The following is a 22009-nucleotide window of genomic DNA, read 5'->3' on the forward strand; positions in this document are numbered from 1 at the left end:
GGTGCTGGAGTTCAGTGCTGACTCAAATACATCATCTCTGCCCTCCTGAGACTCACAATAATCTAGAGGGGAGACAGACTACCGATGAATGAACCTTTGTAATTATAGGAGCTATCACTGATTGCTTACAGTCTCTGACACTACTGCAGGCACTTGAAATGTAGTAACTAATTTAATCCTTCAGCGGCCCTAGGAGCTAAAGACTATTACTGGCTCCATAGAATACGAAGAGTTAATCCCTGTGCCCTTGTCCAGACCAGTAGATTCCGTGGTGCCTAGTGAGCAGCTAGTAAGGTTCCCAGCCTTAGCTGCCTCTGGCACTGGGGTAATGGAGTTTGAGGCCCAGCACCTCAGAAACGATCCTGGCCAGTGGCACCAGAATTTGGGGTTGACCAGGAAGCATTCCGAGGACTCCGCCAGACACCCTCAAAACCACCCCCGCCACGGATTTCCCATTCTCTTTTTTCTCCCCTTTCCCTCCCACCCCGCCAGTGCCCCCACTTTCCAGACCGGCTCCTCCCTCTGAGCCGCCTCTTACTGAGTCATTTCCTCTTCCCCGCCCCAAAGACCTTGGCTCCCTCTCCGTAGCCCTTCCCTCTGGCAGGAAATTGAGGAAGGACCAACTAGCTTTAAGAACCAGGTGAACACTTCCCCGCGGATCAGAAAGGTCCCCCCACCCGCCAATTCGGACGGGCCGGAAGTCAAGCGAGTTGCCGCAGCCCCGGCGGCTGGCTTCCCCGAAGCCTGAAAGCCCTGGTGGCCGAGCGTGGGAGGTGCCACACCCCGCCCGGTGTCTCCTGGGATGTGAAGGGAGGTGGCCGCCCAGTCCAGACTAGCCGGCAGGGCTGCCGCGGGCTGAGCGGAACGTGCCGGGGCGGGAATTCGCTGCGGGAGAAGTTGGGCAGCAGGGGAGGTCCGGCCCCGCTAGCCCCTCAGGATCCCGAGGTGTAAAGGGAGATGCGCGTGTGTGGAGCGGGGCGCGGAGGTGCCTACGCGGGGAAGCGCCTCTCTGCGGGAACGAGTGGGTGTGGAGGCACGTGGAGGACACGCGCGCGTGCAGCCACTTACAGAGCTGTGTGTGGAGGTATGCGTGGAGACTGGTAGCGCGTGCGCGGGGCGCGTGCGTGGTGGGGTACGTACATGGGGGGTGCTTTCGTGTAGGCGTGCGTCAGGGGGAGGGGAGAGCGGAAAGGACCACTGACTGATGGAGGGGGCGGGACTGACTCTGCGTGCCTCTGAGACTGAGGTAAGGCTATCTGGTCAGCTCGAGCTGACAGAGCCTGAAGTCATGACTCTTAACTTTTATTTTCTGAGGTGGGGAGGGAGAGAAGACATGACGCTTTTGGCAATCCGGGAAAACTGTTGACCGTTACCTGGAGGAAAAAAAAAAAAAAAAAAAAAAGCAGCAGCAGCAGCAGCAGCACACGGTTTGCATGGTTTGCATGCAAGCAGCGAGGGCTCCTGGGCCCGTGGATGGCCCCCAGATCATGGCTTCAAGCGGGGAGAAAGCTCATATAGGTCACCTTAGGATCTACCATCGTGTCTTTGGATTGTTGAGAGGAGGAATAGGTGACTGAGCTGTTGCCCGTTCTCTCTGCAGGGCCGCCTCGGACTCGGGGTGGCTTCGCGGCTGGCTTTGCTGTGCCCTGGGTCTTGGTGCCCTCAAAGAGGGGTGACACGGCGGGATCACCCCCTTCCCGCCTCGTGGACAACTGCAGGCGGGGATCTCATGGCCATCCCCTAAAGCTGGGGCGCGGGAGGTGGGGGGCGAGCTCATCAGCCTCAGACCTGCTGGTGAGCGCCTTGCTAAGATTGCAGCGCAGCGACTGGGAGCACGCCCCTCTTTGAGCCCCACCCAGGGTCTCACCAGCGTGTGTGGAGTGTTGGAAGGAGGACTCTAAAGTTGGCACTTTGCGGGGAAAGAGGCTAGAAGACCCGGGCTTGGGGCCTGATCCCATGTTTGACATTAACTAACCGTGGGACCGAAGCAGTTGTCCTCATCTTCCCCGGGTGTCACTTTCCTCATTTATAAAACTAGGGAGTAGCTCACGGGGTTGTTGGAAGTGTAACCAAGATTATAATAAGTTCCCAGCACACGGAGGTATTTAATAAATGGCAGCAAAAGTAGAAATATATAAATTTCCAGAGAAGTTAAAGTAAACATTTTATTCTGGAAGAGTGTATTAAACTGATGGTTTTCTTTTGGTCTCTTCTAGGCGCACTAAGCTGTGCCTTCATACAAAGCCCACCAAGACCATTCCCTAAAGTCACACACCTGAAGTAAGTGGGACTTTATAATTTGAATTCTTTGCAATGTTCAGGTAGATAATGATAAGCCCACTATCAGCTCTCACCTGGATGGCTTCATTGGGCTTGAAGACTTCACACGTGCCCTCCTCCCTCCCATCTGTTGCAATCAGAGTTACCTTTCCCTTTGAGTGAATAAACAACCTACTGGTTCAGAGCACTGACCTTGATGTCTGACAGATCTTGTTCACATCTCAGCTCTACCCTGCTCCATCACCTTCTGGTTGTGTGATCTTGGACAAATCACGTCACCTCTTTAAGAATCTGTTCCCTTAAAAAAAAATCCTTTGCCTTATCTGTAAAGGGGACAGTGGTGGTCTTTACCTCATCTAGGGATTGTGAGAAGTTACAGAGATAATGCACGGAGAGTGGCCCATAGTAACTGCTCAGCAAAATGGCAGATTAAAAATGGTAAGAGCAGGGAGGCTGCTAATGAGAGAGTGGTTGCTGTGGTGTACTATCGAGTCTAGACTGGCTACAGAGTAAAGGGATGAGCTGGGAATGAGCTGCAAATGGGAGAAGTCAAATGATGGGAGATCGTGATGAAAACGAGGAGTGGGTACTTTGAGCACCCAGAAGTAACAAGGATGAGAGCTCGTAGCCAGAGACTGAGAAAGAGGAGTTCAGGAATTCTGAAGAGGAGCAGTCCCATATTTAGCAGGTGGTCGGGAATATTAATGGCTAGAAATGGCAAGGGAAGTGATATGTGATCAGGGCTTATAGAAGTAGAGATCAAGGGGCAGTGGGGCTCGACTGTTGGGTGAATCATCCATAGTCATTGAGGTTGTTTATATGATGGCAGGGGTTTGAATGGAGAGGAAAATGGAGCTAGTGCCAAAGCCACAGTCCATCCTAATGAATGGGTAACAGTCATTTATTTCTCAAATATTTACTGAGCTCTTACCAGATGTCAGGATATAACAAGACAGACAAAAGTCCTGGTCTCATGGAGCTTCCAGACTAGGGGGAGTGATAATTGGGATTAATAATCCCACCCTATAAATAGAAGACTGCAGACTGTGAGAAGAGCTATGAAGGGGGAAAAAAGGGGAGTTCTATAGGGGCTTACAGCAGGAGGACCTGACCTTGTACAAAATGTCAGGGAAGGCTTCCCTGAGGAAGTGATGAGAAATGAAGGATCAATTGGGGTAGATAGAGGAGGATGAGGGGTACGTGGAGAAAGTGTCTCAGGTAGAGGAAATAAGTAACATTTGTAGAGACCTGAAAATAGAACATGTATAAGGGACTTGAAGAACTGATAGTCATCTATGACTAGGACATATTAAGCAAGGGGGAGAGCTGAGGCTGAATGGCAGACTGCCTTAATTATTTTAGGTTTTATTCTAGGAGCAATGGGAATGCTCCTATTAAAAAGTTCTGATTAGGGGGCGCCTGGGTGGCTCAGTGGGTTAAGCCGCTGCCTTCGGCTTGGGTCATGGTCTCAGGGTCCTGGGATTGAGTCCCGCATTGGGCTCTCTGCTCAGCAGGGAGCCTGTTCCTCCTCTCTCTCTGCCTGCCTCTCTGCCTGCTTGTGATCTCTGTCTGTCAAATAAATAAATAAAATCTTAAAAAAAAAAAAAAGTTCTGATTAGGTGAATGACATAATCAGATTTCTCTATTTGTATGTTAATTCTTTCTCCCCACTTTTATTGAGATATAACATTGTTGTAAGTTTAAGGTATAGAATGTAGTAATTTGATAAATGTATATATTGGAAAATTATTATAGTATTTCTTAATTCAAAACTGTTGCTCTTTATAAAAATAATCTAACACAGAAATAAATTGTGAAAGTCTAGTTCGTACTTTGTACATTAGAATATGTGTATGTATATACACACACATATAATATATGTATACATTGTTGGGTTTGTATACAATATAATTATATTATATATATAAAATAGAGCAATTGGCTTTTTCCACTTAACAGTGTGTCTTTGACTTCTTCCATGTCTTTATTTTTTAATTATTCAGTAATATCTAAGTATATTTTCATGGTAAAAGATCAGAACAATACACAGGTATAGAGAGAATAAATTTTGAAACTTGCCTTTCGTGCTCCCTCCCTATTTGCTATCCCACCAAAAAACAAAACAAAACAAAACCATCAACACTTTGGTGAGTATCCTTATGGTATCCTTTCCATGCATTTATATTATAAAAGAAGTACTTATACACATATAGAATTTTTTTATATAACTGAGTCAAGCATATTGTTATGCTGCTTTTAAATTTCTTATTTATTGACTTAATTCCCACCTGATGCATGAACATGTACATTTTTCTTGTAAAGGATTAGAATTTCAAAGGGAAGGCTAAAAGCTTCTGTCTGTCATTGATTTCCTCCCTGGCCTTCCTCCTTCCTATTCACTGTTTGGCTTATTTTCTCTTAGACCTTTTTCTGTTCATTTGCAGAAACAAATAGGGAAACATTCTCTTTCCCTCCCTCCCTCCCTCCCTCTCTCTGTCTCTCTCACTCTCTCTCTTTCTCATACACATGGAATATATGGTATTATTTAGTGTTATTAAAAACTATAAATTGTAGGGGCGCCTGGGTGGCTCAGTGGGTTAAGCTGCTGCCTTCGGCCCAGGTCATGATCTCAGGGTCCTGGGATCGAGTCCCGAATGGGGCTCTCTGCTCAGCAGGGAGCCTGCTTCCCTCTCTCTCTCTCTGCCTGCCTCTCCGTCTACTTGTGGTTTCTCTCTGTCAAATAAATAAATAAATAAATAAATCTTTAAAAAAAAAACAAAACAAAAAACTATAAATTGTATCATGCCTATATGTATTGCTTTGCTACTTGCTTCCACTCATTATTCTGAGAAATTTTCATATTAGTACATTATAAATCTAATTTACTCTTTTTCACTGTTGCATAGTATTCTACAGAATAGGTAGGCTATAATTTGTATGTCAATTTCCCCACTGACATGGTCATTTCCAACTTTTTTGCTAATATAAAATGTGGTGCAATGTAAGTCCTTGTACATGCCTCTCTTTTTCCTTTCTCTACTGACTTCTTTTTTTTTTTTTTAAAGATTTTCTTTATTTATTTGAGAGAGACCGTGCAAGAGAGCACGAGAGGGGAGAAGGTCAGAGGGAGAAGCAGACTCCCCATGGAGCTGGGAGCCTGATGCGGGATCAATCCTGGGACTCTGGGGTCATGACCTGAGCTGAAGGCAGTCACTTAACCAACTGAGCCACCCAGGCATCATCTCTACTGACTTATAAATGCTATCTTTAGTTAATACTAGATTTTTATGCATACTTACGTTTATTTCAGGATTCTCTAGTCAGTTCTACTGATTCATTTATTTATACCTACATTCACAGCACATTTTTACTTTCTGTGGTTTTATAACATGTTTAATATCTGGCATGAAAAGAGCCTTCTTTTTTCTTCAAAATTTTTTTTGTTATTCTTGCCTGTTTACTTTTTTTATAAGGATATTAGAGTGAGATCATCATACCCATATAGAATCTTATTGGGAATTTTGTTGACATTGCATGGAGTTTGCAGATTTAACTGGGAAGAATTTGCATCTTTACACTGAGTCTTCCTTTTTATGAATAAACACAGCTCTCCATTTATTCAAAATTTTAAGTTCTTTAGTAATGTTTTATAATTTGCCCCATATATGTCTTGAAAATACCTTGTTTTGGTCATTTCTAGATAATTTATAGTGTTGTTGTTACGATTAACAGGATTTTTTATTTCATTCTATAATTATTATTATAAGAAAACTATTGAATTTTGTATGAAATCATATGTGTCCAACAACTACTGAATTCTGTTTAATTTAGAATAGTTTTTTCGTTGATTCTATTGGATTTTCTAGGTAGACAAACAGATTATGTGCAAATATTGATAGTTTTGTCTCTGTCTTCAACTTGTATACTATGTGCATTTTTTTTTTTTTTGCCTGAATGCATTGGCCAGGACCCTGTATAAGATTTAATAGTGCATAATAGCAGACATCATTATCTCTCCCTTTAATAGGAATGCTTCTAAGTGAAATGAGTCAGTTAGAGAAAGACAAATACCATATGATCTCAGTCATATGTTAAATTTAAGAAAGAACACAGATGAACATATGGGAAGGGGAAAATTAAAAAAGGAGAGAGGGAAACAAGCCATAAGTGACTTTTATAAACTTTTTTTAAGATTTTATTTATTTGTCAGAGAGAGAGAAAGAGCGAGAGAGAGCACGCACAAGCAGGTAGAGGTGGAGAGAAAAGCAGGCTCCCTGCGGAGCAAGGAGCCCGATGTGGGACTCGATCCCAGAACCCTGGGATCATGACCTGAGCTGAAGACAGCGGCTTAACTGACTGAGCCACCCAGGCGTCCCAAGCCATAAGTGACTTTTAATGACAGAGAACAAACTGAGGGTTGATGGAGGAAGTTGGGGGGGGATGGGGGTAGATAAGTGATGGGTATTAAAGAGAGCACTTATAATGAGCATTAGGTGTTGTATGTAGTGATAAATCACTGAACTCTACTCTAGAAACCAATATTGCACTATATGTTAACTAACAAAATTTAAATTAAAAACTAGGAATGCTTCTAAAATTTTATCAAGCATGATGCTTACAGTGAGTTTCTGGTACTTGCTCTTTATTAAATAAGTTTTCTTTAATACTTAACTTTTTGGGGACTTTTTAAAAGCATGAATGGGTATGAAATTTTGTCATTTGCTTTTTTACCTTTAAGTTGGGCATATAGGTTTTCTCCTTTAAATTGTTAATGCATTGAATTGCATTGATGCATTGATCAATTGCATTGATTTAAAAACTTCCAGTTATGAAAATTTTCAAACATAAATTACAGTAGAGTTAAATAAACCCCATATACCCATAATTCAACTTATATAGCCATCAACATTTACTGTACTTGGTTCAGCTATCTCCCTTTCCTCTCTTCTGCTGGGATGTTTTAGGCTAATCATGAACATCATCTGACTTCACTCCTAAATATTTTGGTATGCATCCCAAAAATTATAGCAAAAAGGACATCTTCACCTATAATCATAATGCCATTATCAGATGAATACCCAGCACATAGAAGATTTTTCTAATTGCCTAAAATATGTTTTTACCGTTGGGGTTTGTTCCAATTAGGATCCAACCAAGGTTAACTTATTGTATTAGGTTATATCTTTTAAGTTTCTTCCAAGTTTTTAAAAAGCTAAGACAGAGCAATACCTCCTCTTTTTTATTTCTGTGCCATTGGTTTGTTGAAGACACTTCTGTTTGTCCTGTAGACTCTCCCACAATATGGATTTGGCTGATTACTTCCTTGAGGTGCTGTTTTACTTATTTTTGTATTGCCTATATTTCCTATTTACTGGAAGTTAGAACTAAACACTTGATTATATTCAGGTTCTTTATTATTATTTGGTGAGACTATCTTGGGATTGATACTATGCACTTCCTTTTACATAGTTTGCTCATCTTACTTTTAGTGATACTGAAAGAGAATTGAAATGGTGATAGTCTTATCCCTTCAGTGTAATATTCTCCATTATCTTTCCATCTAATGGCTTTACCACCTATTTGATAACTACTATCTGAATCAGTTATTTCATTAAGGGTTTCAATGTAATGATTCTATCATTCTTTCAGCATTTATTAGCTAACATACCACTCTTTAAGAACCATCCTTCATCTAGTACAGCTATTTGATAAGCCCCAAAATATAGTTCCTATAGGAAAGACAGGATAAATGCTTAATTCTTTCCCTGTAATTGCCAATTTTTCCAAGTAAGGAGTTGGTTCCTTGTTCCCCTTTGATGGATCTGTAAGTTTTAAATCTTCCCTGTGTTTCTAGGGTTAATCTATAATTAGTGATACATCTTTTTAAATGTATGATGGAATTTGAGGGACTAATATTTTACTTAGCAGTTTTGTATCTGTGTTCATAAGTGATATTTCCTGTAGCATTGATTCTCAACCTGGGGTTGAACTACCCCTCTATGGGACACTTGGAAGTGCTTTAGTTGTCAGTTTCTTGGATTTCTGTGTGAAGAGTCCTACTAGTATTTAGTAGATCAGGACCAGGGATGCTAAAGGAAGAATTGTCTTACCAAAAATGCCATTAGCACACCTATAAAAAATGATGGCCTATAGTTTTCTTGTGCTGTTTGATTTTGATATTAAGGTTATGCATTTTTTATATCTAAGTTCATCAGTGAGATGGGTATGTAATTTCTTTCCTTTTTTAAAATTTATTTTTTATTTTCAGCATAACAGTATTCATTATTTTTGCAGCACACCCAGTGCTCCATGCAATCCATGCCCTCTATAATACCCACCACCTGGTACCCCGACCTCCCACCCTCTGCCCCTTCAAAACCCTCAGATTGTTTTTCAGAGTCCATAGTCTCTCATGGTTCACCTCCCCTTCCAATTTCCCCCAACTCCCTTCTCCTCTCTATCTCCCCATGTCCTCCATGCTATTTGTTATGCTCCACAAATAAGTGAAACCATATGATAATTGACTCTCTCTGCTTGGCTTATTTCACTCAGCATAATCTCTTCCAGCCCTGTCCATGTTGCTACAAAAGTTGGGTATTTGTCCTTTCTGATGGAGGCATAATACTCCATAGTGTATATGGACCACATCTTCCTTATCCGTTCGTTCGTTGAAGGGCATCTTGGTTCTTTCCACAGTTTGGCAACCGTGGCCATTGCTGCTATAAACATTGGAGTACAGATGGCCCTTCTTTTCACTACATCTGTATCTTTGGGGTAAATACCCAGTAGTGCAATGGCAGGGTCATAGAGTATTTCTATTTTTAATTTTGTAAGGAATCTCCACACTATTCTCCAAAGAGGCTGCACCAACTTGCATTCCCACCAACAGTGTAAGAGGGTTCCCCTTTCTATGGAAAACCCAAACGACTCCACCCCCAAACTACTAGAACTCATACAACAATTCAGCAACGTGGCAGGATACAAAGTCAATGTACAGAAATCAGTGGCTTTCTTATACACTAATAATGAAAATACAGAAAGGGAAATTAGAGAATCGATTCCATTTACTATAGCACCAAGAACCATTAGATACCTGGGAATAAACCTAACCAAAGAGGTAAAGGATCTGTACTTAAGGAACTACAGAACACTCATGAAAGAAATTGAAGAAGACACAAAAAGATGGAAGACCATTCCATGCTCTTGGATCGGAAGAATAAACATTATTAAAATGTCTATACTGCCTAGAGCAATCTATACTTTTAATGCTATTCCGATCAAAATTCTACCAGTATTCTTCAAAGAGCTGGAGCAAATAATCCAAAAATTTGTATGGAATCAGAAGAGACCCCAAATTGCTACGGAAATGTTGAAAAACAAAAATAAAGCTGGGGGCATCATGTTACCTGATTTCAAGCTTTACTACAAAGCTGTGATCACCAAGACAGCATGGTACTGGCATAAAAACAGACACATAGACCAGTGGAACAGAGTAGAGAGCCCAGATATGGACCCTAACTCTATGGTCAAATAATCTTCGACAAAACAGGAAAAAATATACAGTGGAAAAAAGACAGTCTCTTCAATAAATGGTGCTGGGAAAACTGGACAGTTATATGTAGAAGAATGAAACTCAACCATTCTCTTACACCATACACAAAGATAAACTCAAAATGGATAAAGGACCTCAATGTGAGACAGGAATCCATCAGAATCCTAGAGGAGAACATAGGCAGTAATCTCTTCGATATCAGCCACAGCAACTTCTTTCAAGATATGTCTCCAAAGGCAAAGGAAACAAAAGCGAAGATGAACTTTTGGGACTTCATCAAAATCAAAAGCTTCTGCACAGCAAAGCAAACAGTCAAGAAAACAAAGAGGCAACCCACGGAATGGGAGAAGATATTTGCAAATGACAGTAGAGACAAAAAAGGTTGATATCCAGGATCTATAATGAACTCCTCAAACTTAACACACACAAAACAATCATATCAAAAAATGGGCAGAAGATATGGACAGATACTTCTCCAATGAAGACATACAAATGGCTATCCGACACATGAAAAAATGTTCATCATCCCTAGCCATCAGGGAGATTCAAATTTCTTTCCTTTTACTTGTCAGTTTTGATATCAAGATGATATACTAGCCTTATAACTGTGTAGTGTCATTTCCCTTCTTTTACTTTGCTATGGAAATTTTTATATAAATTTATATAAAGTGTGATTAATCTGTTCCTAGCTTTTTTGGGCTGGTGACTTTTGAAATAGATTAGTATCATTTTATATTCTTTTTAAAAATAATTCTTAAAAATTTTTAATAAACATATAATGTATTATTAGCCCCAGGGGTAAAGGTCTGTGAATCGCCAGGTTTACACACTTCACAGCACTCACCATAGCACATACCCTCCCCAATGCCCATAACCCCACCACCCTCTCCCTTCCCACTCCCCCTGGCAACCCTCAGTTTGTTTTGTGAGATTAAGAGTCTCTTACGGGGGCGCCTGGGTGGCTCAGTGGGTTAAGCCGCTGCCTTCGGCTCAGGTCAGGATCTCAGGGTCCTGGGATCGAGTCCCGCATCAGGCTCTCTGCTGAGCAGGGAGCCTGCTTCCCTCTCTCTCTCTGCCTGCCTCTCCGACTACTTGTGATTTCTCTCTGTCAAATAAATAAAATAAAAAATCTTTAAAAAAAAAAAAAAAAAAAAAGAGTCTCTTACGGTTTGTCTCCTTCCTGATCCCATCTTGTTTCATTTATTCTTTTCCTACCCCCAAACTCCCCACATTGCATCTCCGCTTTCTCATATCTGGGAGATCATGTGATAGTTGTCTTTCTCTGATTGACTTATTTTGCTAAGCATAATACCCTCTAGTTCCATCCACGTTGTCGCAAATGGCAAGATTTCATTTCTTTTGATGGCTGCATAGTATTCCATTGTATATATATACCACATCTTCTTTATCCATTCATCTGTTGATGGACATCTAGGTTCTTTCCATAGTTTGACTATTGTGGACATTGCTGCTATAAACATTCGGGTGCATGTGCCCCTTCGGATCACTACATTTGTATCTTTAGGGTAAATACCCAGCAGTGCAATTGCTGGGTCATAGTATCATTTCATATTCTTCTATGATTAATTGGCTTATTTAAGTTTTCTGCTTCTTAGGCCAACTTTAGTTATTTATTTTCTTGGGAATTATCCATTTCACCTAGATTTTTTAAGTTGTTGGTATAAAAGTTACACATAGTACTTTTAAAAATCATTTTTAGGGGGGTGCCTGGGTGGCTCGGTGGGTTGGGCCTCTGCCTTCGGCTCGGGTCATGATCCCGGGGTCCTGGGATCGAGCCCCGCGTCGGGCTCTCTGCTGAGCAGGGAGCCTGCTTCCCTTCCTCTCTCTCTGCCTGCCTCTCTGCCTGCTTGTGCTCTCTGTCTGTCAAATAAATTTAAAAAAAATCATTTTTAGGGGCACCTGGGTGGCTCAGTGGGTTAAAGCCTCTGCCTTCAGCTCAGGTCATGATCTCAGGGTCCTGGTATCAAGCCTCGCATCGGGTTTTCTGCTCTGTGGGGAGCCTGCTTCCTCCTCTCTCTCTGCCTGCCTCTCTGCCTACTTGTGATCTCTGTCTGTCAAGTAAATAAATAAAATCTTAAAAAAAAGTAAAATCATTTTTAATCTCTGTTTTTGTAGTTTGGCTCCCTTTTATTTTTATGTTAATTTGTGCCTTTTTAAAGTAATACTTGCAAAAATTTGTCCATTTTATTAGTCTTACTTGTTATCATTTTTAATTCTAATTTTAAAAAGATTTTTGTTTATTTATTTGAGAGTGAGAGCATGAGCAGGGGGTGGGGAGGGGGAGGAGCAGAGGGAGAGGGAGAAGCAGACTCCCTGTTGAGCTGGGAGGCAGATGTGGTGCTCAATCCCAGGACCAGGGGGTCATGACTTTAGCCAAAGGCAGACACTTACCTGACAGAGCCACTCAGGCACCCCATAGTCTTTTTTTTTTTTTTTTAAGATTTTACTTACTTATTTGAGAGAGAGGAAGAGAGAGTATACACCCAAGTGAGAGCATGAGCAGGGTGAAAGGCAGAGGGAGAGGGACAGGCAAATTCAGCATTGAGCTCAGAGCCAGACACAGGGCTCCATCCCAGGACCCTGGGGTCATGACCTGAGCTGAAGTCCATACTTAACCCACTGAGCCACCCAGGCACCCCTTTATTAGTCTTTTCAAAGAACTAGCATTTCCTTTTATGATCCACTCTATTGTTTTCTTATTATTTGCTTTCTATTTCAGTAATTATTGATATTTTTGTAGAGGTGTAATTAACAAACATAGTATTAGATATTTGTATATATTGTGAAATGATCCCAATAAGTTTAGTTAATATCACCATAAAGAATTTTTTTCTTATGATGAGAACTTTTATTTTTTTAAAAAGATTTTATTTATTTATTTATTTGAGAGACAGACACAAAGACAGTGAGAGAGAACACCACCAGGCAGGAGAAGGAGAAACGGGCTCCCTGCTGAGCAGGGAGCCCGCTGCAGAGTTTGATCCCAAGACTCAGGGATCATGATCTGAGCTGAGGGCAGACGCTTAACCACCTGAGCCACCCAGGTACCTGATGATGAGAACTTTTAAGATCTATTCTCTTAACAACTTCCAAATATGCAATTCAGTATTATTGACTTTAGCCACCATGCTGTCCATTACATCCCCATGACTTGTTTATTTGGAATTGGAAGACTGTGCCTTTTGACTCCCTTCACCCATTTCACCTATACCTCACCCACTGCCCCTAGCAACCACCAGTCTGTTTCTGTATCTCTGGGCTAGTTTTTTTTTTTTTTTTTTTCAAGATTCCACATATAAGTGAGATCATATGGTTTATCTTTCCCTGTCTGACTTGTTTCTCTTAGCATAATGCCCTCAAGTTCCATCCATGTTGCTGAAAACGGCAGGTGTTTGTTTGCAACCTTGGGAACTTTACTGATTGTAATATGAAATTGGCCCCATACATGGAGGGCAGGGAGAGACGGAAGGAAGAGGCAGACTACTTCAGATTTGTGGGTGGCAGTTTTAATAAGCAATGGAACTTAACTATGAGACTTGTCTTGAGCAGCCACAAGAGGAGTAGATCTTCATACCTGCCCAAGAGAATTTTAAGTTTATATAGAGGCCTCAAGGGATTTAGTCATGTATACCATCCAGATGGCCTCAGCAACACCTTACTCTTCAAGGCTATGTCCTTGGAATAGCTTCTGGGAGCAGGGGGGAGGCAAGTGGACTGCACATTCTAAGGATGGGGGAGGGAGTGAGGAGCCTCCAGTGGCCCAGGTCCTACTCATGGGTCAGCTGGAGGACACATCCTCTTGACAACTTCCTCCAACAGCAAGATTTCATTCTTTTTTTCTGCTGAATAATATTCCATTATCTATCTATTTATCTCACATTTTCTTTATCTGTTCATCCATCAGTGGGCACTAAGGTTGTTTCCTTATCTTGGCTATTGCAAATAATGCTGCAGTGAACATTTGGGTGCATATATATTTTCCAAGCTAATGTTTTTGTTTTCATTAGATGAGTACATAGAACTGGGATTGCTGGATCATATGGCATATGGTAGTTATATTTTTAATTTTTTAAGGAGCCTCAGTATTATTCTCCAAAGTAGCTGTACCAGTTTCCATTCCCATAAACTATGCACAGGGGTTCCCTTTTCTCCATATTCTCACCAACACTTTTTATTTCTTGTGATAACAGCCATTCTAACAGGTATGAGGTGACCTCTCCTTGTGGAATAATGATTGATTTTATCTTAATTACTTTTATTTCCTTTTGATCTTGCTTTTTAAATTGAAAACTCTTTCAGATTTCTAATAAATGCAGTTAAGGCTATAAACTTCTCTGTTACCATATCCCACAGAATTTTTCCCCTCAAATTTTATTATGATACTTTCCACTTATTAGGATACCTAACACTTAGGTTCTAACATTTTTAACATTTTGCTGTGTTTGCTTTATTCCATATCTGTCCACTCGTCAATCCATTTTATTTGTTGATGCATTAGTTATGCTTCAGTTCACCACTGTGCCATTTAGCATCCATTTCATGAATCAGAGTTCAATATTTCTTTATGATTTTTTAAAGATAAAATTTACTTATATGAAATATAAGAATCATGTGTTCCACTGGATGAGTTTTGATAACTGACATAACCAAAGCCTCTGTCAAGAGGTTTCTATCATATCAGGGAATTCCCCTTTGCAGTTAATCCCCATCAGAAGTTGGGACACCTGAGTGGCTCAGTGGGTTAAAGCCTCTGCCTTCGGCTCAGGTCATGATCCCAGGGGCCTGGGATTGAGCCCCACTTTGGGCTCTCTGCTCTGCGGGGAGCCTGCTTCCTCCTCTCTCTCTGCCTGCCTCTCTGCCTACTTGTGATCTCTGTCTGTCAAATAAATAAATCTTAAAAAAAAAAGAAGTTGTCACTGTTCTTGGGGGGTGGGAGGTTGGGGGAACAAGGTGGTGGGTATTAGGGAGGGCACGTATTGCATGGAGCAATGGATGTGGTGCAAAAACAATGAATACTGTTATGCTGAAAAGAAATTTAAAAAAGTTGTCACTGTTCTTATTTATTGTGATAAGATTGGTTGTGCACATATTAGTAATTCATATAAATGCGATTACACAATACTTTCTCTTTAACATAAAGCTCTCTCTGCATGGTTCATCCTGTTGCTTGTATCAATACCTTATTCCTTTTTATTGCTGAGTTACACTCCATTGTATGAATAGACCACAGTTTGTTTATACAGTTTTGTGTTGATAGATACCTGAGCTGTTTCTAGTTTAGGTTATTATGAATAAAACTGCTATAGACATTCTTGTATAACTATATTTTGAATATATATGTATGTGTGTATATATATGTAAATATACATATATGTATATATGAATGCGGAGATCTATCTTTCAGCAGGGAATGATAAATGTCTAGGAATGGAATTTCTGGGTCATAGTATAGGTATATGTTTTGTTTTATGTGAAACTGCCATATTTTTGTACCATTTTCCTCTCCCACCAACATCCTTATAGACATTTGGCAGGGTCTGTCTTATTGTTAACCATTCTGGTGGGTGTGAAGTGGTACCTCACTGTAGTTTTTATTTGCATTTCCTTAATGACTAACGATGTTGAGCATCTTTTCATGTGCTATTGGCCACTTGAAAATCTTCCTTTGGAAATAGTCTATTCAAATATTTTGCCTATTTTTTTTTTACTGTGGTAAAATATATATAACAATATGTATCACTTTAGTGATTTTTAAGTGTACAGTTCAAATGTACAGCATTAACTACATTCACATTTTTATGCAGCAATCACCCCTATCCATCTCCACAACTTTTTCATTTTCCCCAAACTGAAACTTGTATTATATTCGTTAAGCAATTCTGCATTGCTGTCTTGCAGCAGGGAGCAGTAAGTATCTAGGAATGGAATTTCTGGGCCATAGTATAAGTGTGTGTTGGCCTTTTATGTCTGGCTTTTTTCACTTAGCTTAATGTTTTCAAGGGTCATCCATGTTGTACTGTATATCAATACTTTTCTCCTTATTAGGACTGAATAATATTTCATTGTAAATATATACCACATTTTGTTTATTGGTTCATCAGTTGATAGACATTAGGGTTGTTTCCACCTTTCTGCAGTTGTGTATAGTGCGTCTATGAGTATCCTTGTGCAAATTTTTGTTTAAATACCTGTTTTCAATTCCTTTGGATACATACCTGGGAGTGGAATTGCCAGGTCATATGGTAATCGAATGTTTAACTTATTGAGGTCCTGTCAAACTTTTCCACAGTGGATGCCCATTTTATATTCCCATGAGCAATATATGAGGGTTCCAGTTTCTCCACATCTTTGCCATTTTCCATTTCTAAAGTTATAGCCATCCTAGTGAATGTGAAGTAGATTATTATTCATTTATAAATAGAAATGAAGCACTGGTACATGCTGTAACATTGATGAACCTTGAAAACATTATGCTAAGTGAAAGAAGCCAGACACCAGAGACCATTATTATATTATTATGTTTATATGAAACGTCCAGAATAGGCAAATCTTTAGAGACAGTAAGTAGAATTGTGGTTGCTGGGGAACATGGGTTGAGGAGAATGGGGAGTGTTTGCTTAATGGGCACAGTGTCTTTTTGGGGTGATGAAAATGTTCTGGGATTAGATACTGATGGTTGCAAAGCTTTGTGAAGATACTACAAATCATTGAATTGTATACTTTAAAAGGGTGAATTTTATGATATGTGAGTTAAATCTCAATTTTAAAAAGCACAAATACTCATTTTAGGCCTGGAGGTAAGATTCAATGTCTGTTGACTGTAACTCACTCTCCAGTATAATTTCTATGTCAGGGTTTTTTTAGCTGCAGGCAATAGAATTTGGTTCTGAGTAACTTGGGCAAAAATATGGATTTTTGGAAGACTACTGGAGTTGATCAAAACCAAAGGAAATTCTGAAAAACAAGGCCTCAGGGAGGTCCAGAACTAACGAAGCTTGGAGTATTTGGGTAGCAGAACCTCAGTCCTTATAAGTCTCCACTCAGGCTATTAAATTCAGGGATGGAGAATCTGATTTTTCCACTAAGAGAGATAGGGTTTCTTTTCAGAACACAGATCAGTGGACGAATGCTGGACAAACCAAATAAAAACTACCAAAGGAGGTAAGAAGAAGATGGATGTCTACATCCAAGTGGAGATGTTGAATAAGCCTTCAGATCTATAAATGTAGATTGCAGAGTAGAGAGCTAGACTGGGATAAATAATCAGTGGCTGTAAGGATGATTGAAATAACGGGCATGGTTCAAATTTCCCAGGAAGAGAGTAAGTGGCCATGCATCCCTCCAGCATCATATCTGAGGGCCAGAACACTTCTTGGAGCAGTTTGTAACCAGAGGATTATTTCTTTGTTTTGGAGGACATGATATTCCTAGTAATTAGGAAAAGAGTCCAGGGTATGGGACTATAACACTGTGCTGGGAACATTCCATCTTGTAAGAATGAAGCTGTTATGTGGAGATTTTAATGGAATGTAACTTCTTGCTGCCAGTTATAATAAATGCCAGCTTATTTTCCCTCTCATATTTATTTATATTGCATTTGGCCCCTGCTAAATGTTTTATGTATGTCATTTTATTTAATCCTCACAACACATTAATGAAGTTATTATTATCACCATATTTTACAGATGGGCTACTGTAGTCTCAGAGTTTAAGCAATTTACTTAACATATTGCTAGAAAGCAGTGGAAATGGAATTTAAGTAAGGTCTACATGAGTTCAAAGACATTTCTACTCTGTATCAAATGATATAGCAATGCCAATATTAGCTATGGTTTAAGAATATTGAGCTTCTGCTATGTACCATGTAGTGTATTGAAGACTTCATATGCATTATCTCATTTAATGTTCATAATAGCCTTATACGGAAAGTACTGTTATTTCTATTTAACAGTTGAGGAGTCTGAAGTTTAGAGATGTTAATTCAGTGGTTGTCACATAGTAAGTGGTAGAGTTAGGGCTTTAACACTTCTGTTTGATTCCAAAGCCTGTGTGCATCACCAATACACTGTACTCCATCAAAAATAACTAAATCTTAGAACAGTGGCTCTCTTCCCTTGCTGAGTGTTAGAATCACTTGGGGAGCTTTAAAAAAAACATCAATGCCAAACCTCATCATCAAAGATTCTGATTTAATTTATCAGGAATGCAGACTAGGCCTTGGATTTCTTTTTTATTTTAATATTTTATTTATTTATTTGACAGAGATCACAAGTAGGTAGAGAGGCAGGCAGAGAGAGAGGAGGAAGCAGACTCCCCGTAGAGCAGAGAGCCCAATGCAGGGCTGGATCCCAGGACCCTGGATCATGACCTGAGCCAAAGGCCGAGGCTTTAACCCACTGAACTACCCAGGCGCCCTGCCTTGGATTTCTTTTAAAAAAGCTTTTATTCATTCACCCAACTTATTCAATAAACATTTAATGTCTCCTGTATGCTAAACACTTTCTAGGCATTTACTTCCTAGCAAGATGTATCAGTTAGCTATTGTCACAATGATACATAACAACAATTATAAAATCTTAGTGGCATGAAAAAATAAGAACTTATTAAGCACTTATTCTCACATTTCTGGAGCTCAGCCAGGATTCGGCTGATTAAGCAGAGCTTTTTTGGGCAACTGATTTAAGCTGGAGTGACTACTTTAATTGCTTCAGGATGGTGAGTAAACTGGTGTGGCTCTGCTTCATGCATTTCTCCTCAGAGGAGACCACTGGACTAGCTGGCGCTTTTGTCTTCTCATGCCTCATCTTATGCCAGTGGTAGAATCAGGAGGGGATGTGTCCAACTGTGCAAGCATATTTCAAGCCCCTGCTTGAGTCACATCTGTGTATATTTCATTAGCCAAAGCAAGTCTGAAGGCTGAGCTCAAGGACAAGAGGTGGGGGGGAAAGCCTCACTTCTGTTGTGTGGACTTGCAAAGTTCATGGCAAAGGCTGAGAATTGGGGCCGATAATTCAATTTAGGTGGGAAAGAATAAAAATGAACAATAAGCGGAATCATAAGAGAATTACCAAGTGTGTTAGAAAGTGATAAGTAATAGGGAAAAAAAACTATAGAGGGTGATATGAAGGTGATTTTAATGTGCAGGTAGGACTGAGAACCACTGATCTTGTAGTGTTCAACTTGGAAAGAAGCCTGGGCTAACATTCCCTCAGCCATTGGGAAAACAACAAAACAGAACCAGAAAGTAGAAGAATCTTACTCAAGGCCCATAGTACCATAGCTATAGAAATGGAACTAGGGCCTGTCTCCTAACACTATAGACGGTTTCTCTTATACCACAGTATTCTAATCTATGGCACCAAAAATACGTTATTTTTTTTTATCTCGACCATAGACATTAGAGGTGTACATCTAAATCCTGTGCTTCCTTTAGTAACCCAATTCAGAACCCAATTTCACATTTCCCATATTTGTACTGTTCAAAAGTCACAGACATTCTACCGTCTTTTAGTGTTTCTCCTCTTCACGTTAAAGACTGTTGGTTTTGATCTATTTTCATGTGATCCTGTAGTCCCACCCTAGCAAGCTAGTTGCTTATTGGGCCTTCTTTCTTCCCCAATTCTGTAATGCCTTGAGTAGTCTTTCTTGAATTCTTTTACTTTGAGCTTCCTCTAGGCCTTTCAGTCATCATTTCTGTTTTGGATTACAGTCTTCCTGATTTGCCAGAATGAACAGTTGAAAGAAAAGAAATGGAACCTGCTTGTACTTGGAGTTTATTGTCTGAACAGAAAGGTGAGTAACTGAATGAGGTAACAGAAGGTATAATCTAGATAATCCTGATTCTTTTTCTCCTACTTCTCCTCATGGACGTTGGGAATTTATTTTGAATCTTTAACATTGTTTTGCATGTGTATAGGTATGTATATATTGAGATATTACATGGATACAGCATTTACCCATTAATAATCTCTTGAAAATGTCTCCACAATTTTTGTGTTTTACAAAGTGAGGAAAAAGAAAAGAGAAGAGGCAACTGTGATTTCTACTGTTTTCCGCAATCCCCAAAGCATTTCTAATCCTAAAAGACTCAAGTCTCTCCCTTCAGTGTGTGTAACCACAGATTTTCACAGAAGAAAGCACAAAAGAGCAAAGAATGAAGATTGCTGGAGTCCTTCCCCTTGTGGCTGATTCCTGAGCTCCAAGGAATATTTTAGTGGTGGGGAATAGAAACTGGTTATCTTCAACAGACCATTCACTTGTCTGCCCATTTCTGTGACATTCTAATATCTGCCTCTCCAGACTCTGCTTCCTCCTCTCCACCTAACCACACCTTCTCCCAAGTATATGTCTCACTCTTGCTTTTAAAGGTGTGCAAGTACTAAAAACCTGTAGAAATGAGGCTGTGCATGCGTGCATGTGTGTATGCATGCACATGTGCCTGTATTTGTGTATTTCTGCCTATATACCTATATATGTAAGTGTTTGGGTTGAGTGTATGTGTATGTGTATTCAAATTGTAGATCATTGTTTACACCTGTCACACTAACTCAGCAATGCCTTATTTCTTATTAACAAGTTAAGCTCAGCAAAAGCTACGACAGAGGCAATAGGCTAATGCTCAGTGGAAAGCAAAATATCAGAAACACTCACTTCAAATAATGTATGCCCTGGGGGCGCCTGGGTGGTTTAGCGGGTTAAGGCCTTTGCCTTTGGCTCGGGTTGTGATCCCAGGGTCCTGGGATCGAGCCCCCCATCGGGCTCTCTGCTCAGCAGGGAGCCTGCTTTCTCCTCTCTCTGCCTGCATCTGGGCCTACTCGTGATCTCCTTCTGTCAAATAAATAAGTAAAATCTTAAAAAAAATAATGTATGCCCCTTTAAGTTAATGCCTAAACTTCTCCTTACAGAGCATATAAATGTAAATGTTTATACCCTAAATATATGTGTGTGTGAAGGTCTCACATTAGTTATAAAATAATTTTGTGGGTGAGTTGGAATAGATGTGAGGTGACTTTCTTCCTTGTATTTCTGTCTGGGGAACAGCATGAATGTCTATAACAGTGTGACTAAGTATCTGTATATTTTGTGTTTTGATATGAAGTTCTATTTGTGCCACTCTTAATCCTCTTTCCTCCCACAGCTGCTTCAAATTCTCAGGCTCCATATACATGGAAGGATCTCACAGGTAGATGTTTTCTCTCTTCTAGTCTCTTTTTGTTTTATGAAAAGTACGTCCTATAAGCCTGGCTTCCCATCTGCATTCCATTCCCATCTCTTCCCCCATATTCATTGGATAGCAACCATTGATTTCTTTTTTGGTAATATATATGAAGCCCCAAGCTGTCATAACAAATAGTATATATCATATACTAACAGGACCACTGATGGTGGTCAGGCACCATATGTCCAGAGCTTTATGGCTAGAACAGACCTGTCTGCTTCTGGAGTGATCTAAATTGAGGCCAACAAGTTACAGCCAGAGGGCCAAATCAAGCCCAGGGCCATTTTTGTAAATAAAGTTTTACTAGAACCAGCTATGCCCACTTATTTACATATTGTCTATGGCTACCTTCAAGCTAAGATGGCAGAGTTGAATAACTGCAACAAAGACCCAAAAGCCTAAACTGTTCACAGAATTTTATAGAGGAAGTTTGCCAGCACTTACCTGGATTAGCATTCCCTAAGCAGTTCTACAGAGCACTGTTTTCCGGGAGATAATAACTTGGCTCTTAGGAAAGGGTTCTATAGTCATTTAAGACCAGAAAATGCTGGATTAAACCAGGTTAAACAGCCCTTTTTTTCCTTCTTTACTGTAGGCCATTTCAGATCCTTTCACATGCTAACATGCATGGGGAAACTAAAAGGAGACAAAGCATGCATTCCCCTTAACTTATTTGACCACTGGATATCTTTTCCACCGCTCTCTTATTGATATCTTGCAAAATAGTGTTCCAAGGAACAGTTATTTGGGAAATGCTTGTTTAGACATTCACTTAACAGAAGTTTGAACTTGATAACTGACTCCTTGGATTATTTTTTTCTAGTTGTAGAAAGTGAAAAGCTATGTAGTACGGTATTTAAGCATATAGACCATGGCTTTAGACAAACCTGAATCTTAATTTAGTCTCTACCATTTACTAACTGTTAAACCTTGGATAA

General features: G+C 40.1%; 1 long non-coding RNA gene across 3 annotated transcripts in view; it reads left to right on the forward strand.

Moving 5' to 3' along the window:
• Positions 1-580: 580 nt before the first annotated feature.
• The window catches only part of LOC131821857 (uncharacterized), a 28386-nt gene continuing 6957 nt past the window's right edge, over positions 581-22009 (forward strand). Inside the window, exons 1-4 of one of the 3 annotated variants that reach the window (XR_009350000.1) lie at positions 581-640; positions 2217-2280; positions 19563-19645; positions 20991-21101. This is a non-coding gene — a long non-coding RNA (uncharacterized LOC131821857). The other 2 variants (XR_009349998.1, XR_009349999.1) reach the window with 2 other exon arrangements.

Source organism: Mustela lutreola, chromosome X (genome assembly GCF_030435805.1).
Source record: "Mustela lutreola isolate mMusLut2 chromosome X, mMusLut2.pri, whole genome shotgun sequence".
NCBI classification, from domain to species: Eukaryota; Metazoa; Chordata; class Mammalia; order Carnivora; family Mustelidae; genus Mustela; species Mustela lutreola.